The 15,211-nt window shown below is 37.1% G+C and overlaps 1 long non-coding RNA gene across 1 annotated transcript; it reads right to left on the bottom strand.

Moving 5' to 3' along the window:
* Positions 1-3,334: 3,334 nt before the first annotated feature.
* Positions 3,335-14,559, bottom strand: LOC115928462. Its single transcript, XR_004066068.1, has 3 exons — positions 14,209-14,559; positions 4,804-4,889; positions 3,335-3,606 (listed from the first exon to the last, which is right to left on the bottom strand). It is a non-coding gene; the product is annotated as an uncharacterized LOC115928462 (long non-coding RNA).
* Between the last annotated feature and the right edge of the window lie 652 nt (positions 14,560-15,211).

Genomic DNA, 15,211 nt, shown 5'->3' with positions numbered 1-15,211 from the left:
AAAAGAAACTTCCAGAGACTTGCAACGTTTTGCCTTTAAAATCTTTATCTTAGGAATTGATTTCTGCTTGTGAGGCTCACTGCAAAATAAATCTGCGTTCATGGATAATAAAGTGTGCATGTAGTCGAGGCTGTCATACTTTTAATAACACTGTCACACCTAGCTTGTTAACCAGCAATACTTATCACATCTCATGTTTCATGGATATAAAATCCGGCGGACTAGGCGATGGTAGGAAGGGATAGGGGCTGCATCCCACTATAATTATGATTATAGATGCTCAAAGCGCTCCAATATTAACCCGGCTCTACTAGTACTAGGCTACCGATTTCGGTGCTCACAGCATTTAGGGAATTCCTTGAATTATATTCATATCATTTAATATGTCTTCAAAACAAACGTTTTTGAAATGTACTACTTGCAACACCACAGGTGTGCATACATTCCCGCTTGAAAAAAATCCTTCATCATTGACATAAATCGGCCTTTACGCAAATATCTATACACATACATAATGTATTCAATGCGATAACAAAAATTCAAGGAAACAGTATAATTACTCACCAGGCAGTGTGTTTAATCCCTCCAGATTTTCCTTCCTTATGAGATAATATGATCGCATATATATAATCCGATGTTGAGAATTTTGAGCGATCTATTTTAGCTATGTTCTCCTCGGACGGGCTTTTGATATAGTAAATTCTGTATTCACCTTAAAACCACCTTCCTGTTGTATGATATTGAGAATAAAATACACTTTTTTTCAGACGCAGTGAGATCATCAAAGCAAATAAACACTTGATAACAAGAAAAGGATATCCAACAGTCCTGAACAATTCAGAAGTAATCTCATTAGAAACCTAAACGAGATCCTCACCTTTCATAGATGGGACATGGATGGGCACTAGCACTTGACGAATCGCGTCATGCAGACGGTAGTATCCAACAGAGTTTGAGATCAATGCGTCGCTGTAGATATTCCGAAAATAAAAATGCAATAAAATCCCGTGGTTACATTCAAAAGGGGAGAGGGTCAAAGAGACAGAGATGATATCCACACGTTTCTTTTTATATTTTAGTTTCCTGAACGCGAGCTCTTCTCTTTCCTTAGCTTCCCATCTTGGGTTCTGGGGAAGCTTCCTCGAAACGAAACATACCCCTCCACCAGTACTAGGTAAACAGAGTAGACCCTCCTATTGGAAACAGAAGAGAGTGCTATGGGTTGTCCTGCCCCAGGGCCTGGCAAAGTCCTTCTACTCCCTCTTTGTGTATTCCACCAACAACAGTAGACTACCAGACAAAAGAAAAACGGGCCAGAGAACGCATCATAGGAAATCGATCAGATTATTCCAGATGGGGTATCAACAATAGATGACGTAAAAAGAAGACGCTGTTAGAAGTTTTCAGATGATAGAGCAGTATTGACAGTTTTCATCACTTGTCTTTTTTTGCGCCTACACTGCACAAACGGTGATCCGTATGCGAGTGCTTCCCACTTTTTCAGGGTATGTTATCTCTATGTGCGGATCGTATACAAACGGTCTTCCCTCTCTCTTTACGCTACCGTACAATCACTGATGGCGCAAAAGCTCACAGAGCTTCCAAGGTAGAGAATGCGCAACTGGCAAGCTCCTTCATTTTCCTTTAACGGCCGAACTGATCAATTCTATAGTCCCCTTTTCTCTTTTTTGTTGTGGTTTCTTTTCATAAAGTTTACGTATGTCAAAAATTAAGGTACCGTTATTACATTCGCAATATTCCTGCAAATTTTTCTTTTTATAAATTAACGCAACTTTGACGCAAAAATTCTTTAAAAAAGCAGCTCGGTTTCCCGGAATATGTAGGGTAACATCATCGAGAATATTAAAAGAAATGCACAGTACTATGATACCTTTTTTGTGCATTGAAAAACATTATTTATTGCATGGGAAAAAACGTTAGCAGAAAATAAACATATGAAATGAAATGAAAAGAAAGAAAACTGTGGTGGCATAATCATATTATGATGCTCGTGAAACATTTTGGCTCAAAACAATGTGTGGGTTCTATGAAGATATGAGGCATAACCTATATATCTTTCATCAAGCATAATACTTCCCAAGCAAGCTATTCTACAATTATATATTTCTATACGCTAATAATTCAATTTTTTTAAATGCACTCAAAATGTGCTTAGTATGGTGCTTTCCAAAGAGCTAAGGGCATAGATGAGTTATTTTTGTTAAAGAAATTGTTATCCAATTTTGGCATATGCTCTATGATTCAACTAGCCTCCTACACGTATGTGTGTATATATATATATATATATATATATTGTGTGTCTCTTGCAGGAGTTAGTGTTTCTAGGTATTAGTGTGTATCACTTGCGGGAGTTTGTGTTTTCAGGTATATATTGTGTATCACTTGCGGGATTTTGTGTTTTCAGACAGGGTTGAATGACAAAATCATCAAATATTCATGCCTCTCAAAATCAAGGGCTATCAGGATGCGCGATTTTGTCCCCTTTTCCCGAGATAATTGCCCGCTCTATAACCTCGGATGAAAGAGGTACTGGTGGAGAGAGAGAGAGAGAGAGAGAAAGAGAAAGTGAGGGAGAGAAAGAGAGAGAGAGAGAGAGAGAGAGAAAAGAGAGAGAGAGAGAGAGAGAGAGAGAGAGAGAGAGAGAGAGAGAGAAAGGATTGGTGAACAGAGATATGCCCCGATAGACCATGATCATCACGGCAATAGATTGTGTTGACAACCAATTAACACTCTGACTGCTGACAACATACCCTGGAGATGAATAACTGTTTGCATTAACAAGGCAGGGATCCTGTTGCACAATCCTTGGAGGAATGAGGTTGAGGGTGAGGTTTAGAGAGAGAGAGAGAGAGAGAGACAGAGAGGGTGTGGAGAAAAGAAATAGAAATCCAGAGAAAGGGAGAGAGAGATTGATAGCTAGATAAATAGATCGACATTAGGAAAGCAAGAGATAGAGAGAGAGAGAGAGAGAGAGAAGAGCGGGGGGGGGGGGGGGTAATGGAGGTTGCTGCATCATAAGTGCTGGAAGGATTATTGTGTAATATACAATCAAACATAACATCCACTGATTTCAGTAGTGATGCCTTCTTAGCCATTAACAACGAACTCATTATTTACCTCCCTGTTTATCTCCATAGTTTGAACATCTTGACCACCTAATAGCCTATACACAGCATTTGGAGGTAGACTTTTCATAATATTGTGGTTTGTCATGATGGATGGATAAGAGTAAAGCAAGTGTAAAGCCTGTTTGAAAAGATTTTTTTTTCAAGAGTAAAATGCCTCTCACTGTAATGGTACACATTTCAAATGGGCATGTTTTCGTTTTCTCTTTGCTCTCTCAAACCCTCTCCTTTTTTTCTCTCTCTCTACATGTAATACTTATAGAAGAAATGTTTAATCTATTTTGTCTAATGTATGAAAGTATACTCACCGAACTATTTTATGTTCTTTATACTTCTTATCTCCTCGATTTTGTCTCACCACATAGTTCCTTTAACACATGGTGACGATATACTGTGAGTTAGACTACCCGTTTATAGACCACTTATGACCCTATGAATTCATGCTATTCCCCCGACGTTCCTAGAAAACAGAAAATAAGATATTCCAGAAGATTCGAATTGGTGATCTGTCTTTATCATTGTGATTTTATGCACAGCCAGCTGAAAAGGGGTAATACTTTAATGACATGGAGATTTTATACGGTAGGTGAAAATAATGCCCAAAGTGAAAATCTTTTCGACGTCAAAATGGTAGGCTTTGCAATTCGACTGGTAAAAAAACACTTTACGATCTTAAAACGGAGGATTTACTGTATACGATTCTTTGTAATGTTATAAATGTTTCATAATGAATCTTTTATCCACAAAGAAATTCTGATGTATTTAATTCAAGTGAAATAAACTGAAAGTATATAGAAATTCCTTTTTCTAAAACAAAATATGTAACATTTTAAATGAAATATAAATATTGACAAATTACAAAATAGATAATCTACAGTAATTCTCCTGACGCATTCCTCCTAAAAAAACTTGACGATCTTTTAATAAAGTAAATCCTTGAAAACTTTTTAGTTTAAATGAAAATGGACTATCGGATGTCATAGGCCAAATTTCTGGCGTTTTTCATTGGGCATCACTAAAACTGGGATTCTAAACGATCACGACAACTCTATTACATACATTGTGGTGTTTCTGTACGTATTCGCTGATCTCTATTAGGTTGGAGAACATCGTATGAATGTAAGTGATTCTGAAAAAACACCATAGCTGCAAAAGAGTTCGATTCTATTTATTTCATTGTTATGGACAAGTTTGAGAATCATAGGCCTAAGGCTATTATCTACATGAAATAAGATAAATTGTATCCAGATCATGCATTTAAAAGCATACATAAACAAGCGATGTATTGTTATGGAAACAAACAGTTCTGGGTCAATGCTTCGTTTTTTAAATATATTTATTTACACACACAAAAAAGGTTAAAGATAAACTTGAGTTCTGGTAAAAAAAAAAGAAAATGAATTCTCACAGAATCAAACGAAACTTACACTGAATGTTCAGGATTACATATAAATGTCATTTGCCAAACAATTATGGTAGAAAATGTATACTAGCTGAGTAATGAGCATAGAAAGATAAGGAAATCAAGGTAAGTAAACCCGACACCATTTGTGTAGTCCCATATACATCTTTCAGTGCTTGTTACTTTACCAAGACTCGGCCTTATTTATTATGATTTTGATGACTCCAGAACCTTGCAGTACACACCAATACTTACATGTTACATGATCGACTTGACTTGTTCTTATTCATTCCACACCTTTTCTTTCACAATGCAATCACATGACCAGAACTCACCTTTATCTGTAATGACAAGAAAGGTTCTTATGAGTTACTGCATCGTTAATTTCATTTTCAGCAATATTTAGACACGTGGAAAGGATTTTTCTAAGTTAAAATGTAAGTTAGAACCCCAAATCTTGAAATGGTACAGACATCTGGACGTCGGCCTATTATTTCCATTAATATATATATATATATATATATATATATATATATATCATCTGATAATATCTTAATAATTCGAGCACAAAATTCTATCGTACTAAAATATGCACGTATTATTTCGAAACAAATTATATTTGGCCAATTAAATTTGTCGTTAGTTCTTTCATGAAATGAATGTTCCATAAAGCTCAATTATCTCGATATATCCCCTTAAAATAAACTTCGGTTTTCTAGTTAGGGTAATGTGAGGAATCATTGCAGATAATTGGAGGTATGTATTTCAACCTGAAGTAACCTTTTTTCCTATACACAAGACCGGTCACGCACATACACTCACCCACACACGCATACTATCACACTACATGTACGTACACGCACTCACCCACACACACTACATGTACGTACACCCACTCACCCACACACCCATAATAACACACTTCATGTACGCACATGCACTCACACACACACCCATACTAACACACTACGTACACGCACACGCACTCACCCACACACCCATACTAACACACAACGTACACGCACGAAAATCTTTAGTCAAGACAGGGGAATTCCATAATTCGAGGATATCCATTTTCATACCTAGAGTTGAGTATACTATTCAACATGGGCAGATTTTCAAACACCGCCTCCTCTCTCTCTCTATCTCTCTCTCTCTCTCTATCTCTCTCTCTCTTTTTATCTTTCCATCTTTCTCTTTTTCTTATTTTTCTCTCTCTCTGTCGTCCTATCCTTTTTTGTTACATATTTTCTTTTCCCGTATCCAATTCCATTGATCTTTTTTTCTCTCTGTGTTTTCTGTATTTTTTATTTCCCACTTTCTTTTCTCTCTCTCTCTCTCTCTCTCTCTCTCTCTCTCTCTCTCTCTCTCTCACCCTCTCTCTATTTCTCTCTCTATCTCCTCTGTCTCTCTCTTTCCATGTTATTTTTCTCACTTTCTTCGGTTTCTCCCTTTTCATATTTTCTGTATCTGTCTCGCTTTTTTTTTATTCCCTTAAACCTTCTCTCTGGTCAGTCTCTCTATGTATCAGCATGGTATCAGTCTGTTCTGTTTCTCTCTTTCTTCTCTCTCTCTCTCTCCCTAGCTAACGCATATGGTCTGTCCATCTCTCTCTTTTTTCCACCATCCTCTTTTCTCTGTTCGCATCTCTTTAGCTCTCTTCTACCCCTGCTCTTCTCATTTCTTCTCCCCTTCTCGATAGTTTACCGATGGAGTAGGTTGTGCCCATTTGAGTATCTCCTCACACCTGTGCGTCTAGAATAAATGAGTGAACGGGGCAAGGACGCCCCATACTAGGTAGGATGGTGTCGAAGCGAAACGCATTAAACACCCAGCAAGGAGTGTCAAAAAGGTTATGACTAGAATCTACACCAGGATCACTCCTACAAGAAAGCTTCAGGATGTCCATGTATGACACAGGCAGGAATGTTAAAAGCATGATTTTAAATGCATTGTTGTTATTACTAACATCATTAGTATCATTTTTATTATTTTGTTAGTTATTACTATTTAACGGTAATTATTAATACCATTATCATTATAATAATTTTCATTTGGGGGGGGGGGGGCAGCGACGTGACGGACAAGTGCGCTATATAAAAAGCCACCATTATTATCATTATTATTGTTAATGTTACTATCATCATAATTATTAGCTAGAAATAACCAGCCTTCATATATTTGACTGATCTCTGAGAAGTGTATAAATTTTGTTTTTAAGTGGCTCAAACATTGTAGACCGTGTGTGCAGCGCTTTGTAATTGCAAGGAAAAGGCGCTATATCGAATATCTTTTGGATGGATGGATGGATTATTATTATCATTATTATTATTATTACCATTATCATCATCACCACCATTACATTTAGTACCTGTAGTAACTTTGGCAGTAGTTGTACTAATAATGGCGGTTGTAGTATGAATAGTAGTAGTAGTGGTGGATGTAGTGGTACAAATTGTGATACTTTAGAAATGATAAGCAGATTACGTTCGAGAGTCATGTTACCAATAAATTACATGCATGGTATGATTCACAAGTTCCCATGTATATTTGTTTTAACAAACGGACATACTACGTCGAGCTAAAAAGATTGACACATGTTAAAACCATTCCGAAGTATGAGGCTTCCAGAAATTATAGAGCATATTTTATCATTTTATGCGATTGATATTTCTTTCAATTTCATTATTTGCACCCATATTTAATTTGTGACTACGAGGGTTCGCACCTGTGATACTGTCGGCATGTATCATTAGCTTGGAGCCAGACGAACTTTACCTCATATACTTTTACACGGCATTAACGCAATTCTGGCTCCGAACAGACAGCATGCACTTGCACCAAATGGTATATTAGCATGATTAGACCTTAACAACAACAACAGCGAGGGGTATAGAAGAAGAAGAGAAGAAGGTAAGATCCAAAGAAAAGCCTCGTAGAATGATACCTCTATCGTCACTTTAGTAATCAGATCCGTTTCATTCTATTTACCAACCAAGCTCGAAATTAAATAAAGGATCGGGCCCATGGGGGGCAGACATACACATGGAAAGGATTGAAGATGGTATTTGGGTTAATTTTCTGCCTCGACAGAAGAGAATTCTACCTTAGAATCCCCTTCACCTGGCTTTTGTAAATCTCATCTGATTGGTTACATGATAATATACCCGCTTACCATGGGAGAGTTAAGCCGGTAGCAGACTCGCACCGACGCTACATGAGACGTGGGATAAGAGTGGACGCCTATTCATGATCACGTGATCACGGCTTAAGTGGCGCCAAACAATCATCCACTTTGTTTGCCTATTATTTTGCGACTTTTAGTGCGAGTATCGATGACTCGTCAATAATTGAATCATGGTGCAAACGAAAGAATACAAAATTCCACTACACAGATAATTCAGCAATATGAACAATAATTAAATTAAAAAGAAGTAAAATATAATTAAGTTTAATAGATTAAGGAAAGACATGGAAAGAAAAAGGAATAGGAAGAGAGAGAGAGAGAGAGAGAGAGAAAGAGAGATTATTATCATAATGACAAACTAAATTTTACAAGAAAAATATAACAAGGTGTTTAAAGAATAGAAAAGACATTAAGGTTGAAGGATTGAAAAGAAACAGAATAAAATGAAAAAGAATCATTCAAGCATTAAAAGCAACCGGCACAGAAGATATTTCTCTGAATGCGAGTAGGACCCAAGATCGAGATCGGGATACCTGTGAGATGTGTTTACACTGTCAACAATTACCCATTGACAGTATAAGAAAGTCTTTGGCGGAGTTACCCCATGCTGTATTGGGGAAAGTCTACCTAATTTCACGGGCGTGTTAACATTAACATTACACATCCAGAGAAGTCATTGAATTGCACTGAGCCGAGGATAGTAAAGGAAGGGATCATTATAAAGATACTCAGATGATGCAAAGTTTTTAAATCTTAAATCTGCTGTTATTGTTGTGTTCGGACGCTAACGATTTATTTTTTAATTTGTATTGAGCTTTTAAGAATCATACAAAAAACCTGATAATTGACGAGACATTATAGCTTCTGACTTGGTCCCCTAGAAGATACTTATATTTTTGATAGCTAAATACAACGGTTCTTTTTCTTAGGTAATACATTTTTAGGAAACATTCAGGTAAAGAAATTTAGAATGATATCATATTTAAACAGCACAGCATTGGTAACATTGAAATCCATTTGAATTGCATCATTTAATACAATAAGAATGATCTCTCTCTCTCCCAACTTCTCACACTTACGCTGTCCCCTCCTCTCTTCCCCTCTCGCTCTTTCTCTCCCAATCTCTGTCTCTCCCTCTCTCTCCCTCCGTCTCTCTTACACTCTCCCCTCTCTCTGTCTGTCCATATACCTCCCTTTTTGTCCCATCCCACTTTCTCCCTGACTATCCGCATCTTCTTCTTCATTTTCTATTTAGATAGAATTTCATGTCCTCTCGTATTTCATCCATTTGAAATAAGTGGTTAAGATATTAGCATCACGTGACCTTTATTTCGAAAAGTGGACATTCGAGATAGGTGGAAGTTTCTCCTTTTGTTACGTTTGAAGACTGGCGTTGAATTTCAATCAAAATACACATCAGGCATTAAATTACACTCTATAAACTTTCTACCTTTAAACTGTTTGCCTATCAACTCAGTTGCACGTTTAAAAGCATCATCATTTAGCATTTTAAAGTTTCATCGTTCTGTTTCACACCGATTTAAATATAGAATCTCAATATATCTCCTCTTTTTATCAAAAGACGATTATAATCATACAATTTTAAGATAATGACTCCACGCATTGTTAATTTTTATCTCTGTTAGATGATAATGAAAATCGCACCGATCTGAAACTAACAATACCTGTTTGCATTTTGTATAATCTACTGTTTACCAATTATTGTTACAAAATGGTAAATTTACCTTTACCGAAATAAAAGTTGTATATTTGACTCCTACATTTCATGCATATCAGTCGATAGTTATTTGATGTAATTCCGAAGATTTAGAGAGTAATATCAAAGAAGGCAAAGGCAAAGAGACTGCATTGAAAAATCAATGGATTACTAAAGGGACAAAATGGTGAGCGATAAGAGAGAACAGGAGCGGCGGAGAGTGATAGAGAGAGAGAGAGGAGAGAGAAAGAGAGAGAGGAAGAGTTGGATAGATAGATAAAGAGAGAGAGAGAGAGAGAGATGGAGAGGGAGAGGGAGAGAGAGAGAGAGGGGGAGAGAGAAGGTGGGGGCGGAGAGGGACAAAACGAAGTAGGAGAGCAAAGGAATGCCGAATATGGAGCATGCAATATGAGTATCAAATTTACTTTAATGGTCTTGTTTTCGAAATTTTCAATCGAGTATTCCTGATGGATTTAGAAGCATGGCTGCTCAGCTTAGTTTCATAAGACGCCGTCCAAGTATTAGAATGACCCGTACTGATAAAGCAAACGAAGAGTGTTCCGTGAACTTCATACACGGGCAGCTGATAAAACAAGATTCCTTCATCCTCCGTCACATTGACTTCAAAGCGACGTTCGACGAAAGAAGGTCATGAAAGATGTAGACATGAGTGAGGGTGGATGGGAGTGAGCACGGAAGGATAGAATGAATAGTGAAGAGGGTGATAAAACGAAATAGATAGAAAGAGAGAGAGAGAGAGAGATAGGAGAGAGAGAGAGAGAGAGAGAGAGAGAGAGAGAGAGAGAGAGAGAGAGAGAGAGAGAGAAACAATAAATATAACTTTTCACAATTATAACATTTACAATGTCATTTTTAACTTAAACTACATTACACGTAAAGACTCTAATATTAAGGGTGTCAAGATTGGTATACTGAATGCTTGCAAGTGAATATATCCTTTCGTAAACATGAAATCCCCTATAAAATGAAGTAGGATGAAATAGAGATCTTTTAACTTCTAGTTAAAAAAATGCTCTTGGGTCAACGCAAACGAAATTCAGCTTTGATTTGAATTTTGAAAGTTATTGCTGTTGTTGTTCAATTCACGAAGTACCTAAAATCAAAACGCAACGAAGCAAAGTTATTGACTAATTATTCTTCCATTTCGATCATGTCTGTTTTAAGAGCGCAAATCGAGTCAAAGTGGTTGAAATCACATCAGCGGACATGAATAGGATAGATGCATCTTAGAAGCATGCCTTCCAAATAAAGTATTACTTACTGAGGTAATGTAATGTTTCGAAAATCATCGGTCGGAATACATGCTACATTAATGTAATGTAAATTATCTGGCTGATATATTTTGGTACTCCAGATCTAGATCAGACATCTGGGTCATCTATAGTATGTATTGTAGTATCAATCTTCCGCAAAGAAGATACTTTCACATCGAAAATTTATTCCATTCCGCCTGTATTTGAAACACTTCAACATGCATAGCCGAAGGGAAAGGTGTACTCTGTGTTAGGATTTGCAGTGATGCAGATCGCACTCTACTACGACACACCACCGCAATGTGAAAGCGGTCTCTCGCCCCGAGGAAACCCAAATCACCCATGGTCTGCCTATATTCCATATAACCCCCATCCAAAAGGGCTTTATTGATTTGAGTGTAGCTAGACAAGGCAAATTGGATGGGTATGAGTGTGCTGTTCTTGCAGGTTATGTCTCTGTGACTTGGCATTGATGTTATCGTGTGCCTGTCCCAAAGTCACATGATTCGTTTATGAAATCCTCATAACATGATCCACTTGATTCCCGCGAATCGATGAGGATGAACTACATTCGGAAAAGTACATTTGAAGGCCTAAAAGAATCAAGTTGGCGGTTGGAATGCATCAAGTATTAGGACGCTCCGCCAAATATTTGATTCACAGCAAGTGGAAGTGCAGAGAGAGAGAGAGAGAGAGAGAGAGAGGTTGGAGATAGAAAGGGTGAGCGAGAGAGGCAGAAAGAGACAGACAGACAGACAGACAAACAGAGGAAGAGAGAGAGAGCAAGAGAGAGAAGGAGAGAGAGAAAGGGGAGAAAGAGAGAGAGAGAGAGAGAGAAAGAGAGAGAGAGAGAGGGGAAAGACAGAGGGAGAGAGAGAGAGAGAGAGAGAGAGAAAGAGAACAACCATTGTGTAACGATGCATGATCGTTTGAACGTTGCTTCCTCTTCTCGAGAGGTTTCAAATTTCTAAAAAGAAATTCAACAAACAAACAATAGGGAAGTGGGAACAGTAATATAATAGGAAACAAAAGTGGCGGAGGAAAAAATACCCGGTAATTCGATGAATAGAAACTAAACAATGTGAAATTCATTAGTTTCAAACTATTGATAAAAATAGTAGATAGAAATAGAAATTCTGTTAAACTCAAACTTAATAAAAAAAAACTGCTAAAACGAGAAAATAGTATGTTAATCACGCTTGGAGATCAGATAGGAGTTCGGATAGAGTGGATATTTGTTCTATTTTGTTTTTTTCTTATTACGGGAATCAATTTGTTTAATGTACAGGAAATGTGGCCAATAAGACAGGGTCTTCAATAAAGCATCGCCGCTGCTTCGCCTATATGCCAGACATAGTGGCAGAAAAGGTGGATCATTGACTCAATGATGGAGTAATTATTGTCCTCGTCTGACAAAATATGTCCTTTCTTGATGAACGGTAGGGTAGCCATTACAAAGACGCCCTTCTTCTTCTTCCAAAGATCTTAATTATTGTTTAGTTATCATTTATACATCGTTTTATTTGACATGGTAGCACTTAAAATAAGAAATGAATGTTATATTCAATGCCTGATTTAATGTTATTCTTGTTTTCGTACTGTACGATCGAAACGTAACATTATTGGCTGTGTTATATAGAAAATTGTAAATCTATAACTCCCAAAGTAAGAATTGGAGAAAAAAAAATCATGATTAAATACCTGTCACACAAGTAATGATACAATTTACAAAATAGTTATTGTGTAAGAAGCAAAGTTAAAATAGGTCTGTACATTTTGGCTGCATTACATGACGCTCTTACAGTATATTCGTAAATAATAGGCTACATCAAGTGACATTTTTGGTTGCATTTTTCTCATACTTTGTCGATATTTTAAATAATATAACTTCCCTCCATTTACTCTCGGACAGTATATTGACCATGGGGCATTATTTCCGCTGACTGCAGAGAAGCCTCCCATTATCCTCCTCGTTGAGGAGTCCACATATTTCCTTGATAATCATCGTAGGCTACCAGGGGGACAAAATTTGCATAGTTCTTTATCTTTCCAATGTCCGTCTGGTCGGCACACTCAACGTCTGCTTTAAAGGAGGAGCAGAACCTTAATATTTAATCTGTTTTTTTTTCCAATAAGAATCTTGTTATTTAGATGAAGATGAATAAATGTACAATAGTCACATTTTCAGAGTACGATTTACATTGATCTGAAATTGAAAATAATTAGGTTTAATGCTAGGGACCTATGCCTAGATGGAAAAAGACTAATAATCACAATGTACAAAAAAAAACATTTGTTGACATTAAAAACAATGAAGGTGACAAGCTGATGAATAATGTGCTGTAGACGTACATATCGAATTATTATCAGTGACTTGAACTCTCTTGCTGGCCATGAGATGTCCGCAGTAAGAATGGGTTAAAATAAAGTGTTTCCTGGGTAATTATTGTAAACGTTAGTAACCTATTTAACGGTCTATTAAAAAACGTTATTACTACGATGCTGTCGTTAATTTTTTTTTTTACTAGATTAGTGCCAGTATAATTATACTAAATCAACATCTTACATAGATATGCAGTTGGATACACAAGAACGTTTATTAATGAATGCGATCCAGCCATATACCGTAATGGCGTATACAGCTGTATTTTAAAAATCACAATCTCAATTCACATTATCATAATACCATGATTCCGTACACTTGTTTGAGATATTGATATATTCACATCTTACCAAGATATATATAAAGATACTTTTTTTTGCATGTAAAGGCCAGGTATGTAGTGCGACAGTAAAGAAGTTTCACTAAGACAAAAATAAAGACAATATTTGACCTACTCTGATGAACTACACGAGACATTTTACTTCATTATTCTAGGCTGGGCTCCACTAGCGTCTATAATAATGAAGAGTTAGTCATAGCAATAAGCAACACTCAGAATGTGTACGTTTATATGTATACTCAAAGGAAAATACATTTTCTTTCGTTCTGTTCACCTTAAAGATGTGAGGATTGTGATAAGAAATGATCATGTTAAGTTGATGTGAAAATAAAGAAATATATCCATGAGGAGAATGAGAGATAAATTATTGTCCCTACTTGATACATACATTTAATCTAGTGTGTAGAAACGTACATTTACTTTCTAGCCCCTTCTCTTTAATTATTTTATTTCTTTCCTTCTTTCTTTCTCTTTCATTCTAGCTTTCTTTATCTGATCTCATTCCCCCCTCACCTTTTCACTGTTTCTCTCTACTTTTCCGATTTGTTTTTCTTTTCCGTTCACTTCGTCTCTGCACCTCCCCCTTTCTCTCCCTTCTCTTTCTCTCTCGCTCTCTCTCTTTCTCTCTCTCTCCACTCTCTCTCTCTATCTACCACCCCCTCTTTATTTCGAGATTTCATTTTCTTTCTTTCTTTCTCCATCATTCATGTTTCCCACCTAGAAACAACAACGCTCTCAAATGTAAATGAGTGTACTTACATTCATACTACATCATGATCTGTCACGAGTCGCAGCTGAGAAAAACACGACGTTATTTTCCCGCCCTTTCCTTGATTATTGTCGTGTTGAGCGAAATCACGTGGTTCGGTAAATATTTACCGCCAACTGCCATCCGTCTGCCCCTGTGTTTGTGCTCTTGTCTTTTCCTCCTCCAATATTTCCGTCTGTTTCAGTCTCCCGCGTTCCTTTAGCCTCATTAATGTCTCCCGGACTCTTGACTAAATGCTAATACTCTCGAATATCGGACGAACTATATTGGAGATGTTCGTATAGAGCGTTGTTCAGATTACAATAGGAGATTAGACCTTGTGAGTGTGCTTAATGGGACGAGTGAAACTCCTCTAATTACCTTCGCATTGAGCTCTTGTTATATGTATTGTCTGTTCAATCAAGTCTGGATGTTTTAAGGGTAACCAGCGTCTTTGTTAAGGTGTCCATTCCGGAGGAATCTAGTCAGGGTTGTGATAACAGCTTCAGGCAATTAAGATAATATTAAAACTATGCATATATTAGATCTAACCGTTTAGTTTCTCTCTCTCTCCCTATCTCTCTCTCTCTCCCTATCTCTCTGTCTCTCTGTCTCTCTCTCGCTCTCCCCCTCTCTCTCTCTCTTTCTGTCTGTCTGTCTGTCTGTCTGTCTCTCTCTCTCCGGGGGGGGGGGGGGGGTCAATATGTAGTCTTGTTTCGGTTTCAAGGAAATAGAATACCATCATAATCAGATGCATAGCGTCCGGGTTCCTATATCCCTTTAATAATCCCAATTGGTTCAATGGCAAAACACGCATTTTAAAGCAAAAAATACACACATAACTTTTTAACTTTGCATGTTTTTAAATTTGGTTTCTTTAGCTTCCGTTGATATTGTCCGATTTACCCTGACCATGGTAATAAGTGCAAGACGAAAAGTTTAGGTCTGTATGTATTCGTTGCTTTTATTCGATCCTGAACTGTTTTGTATATCCTCGTCATTCATTTATGATGA

This window comes from Strongylocentrotus purpuratus, unplaced genomic scaffold (assembly GCF_000002235.5).
Source record: "Strongylocentrotus purpuratus isolate Spur 01 unplaced genomic scaffold, Spur_5.0 spur5_scaffold_3, whole genome shotgun sequence".
Classification (NCBI taxonomy): domain Eukaryota; kingdom Metazoa; phylum Echinodermata; class Echinoidea; order Camarodonta; family Strongylocentrotidae; genus Strongylocentrotus; species Strongylocentrotus purpuratus.
The sequence above is the reverse complement of the archived record's forward strand: the minus strand, read 5'-3'. Positions and strand labels throughout refer to the sequence as shown.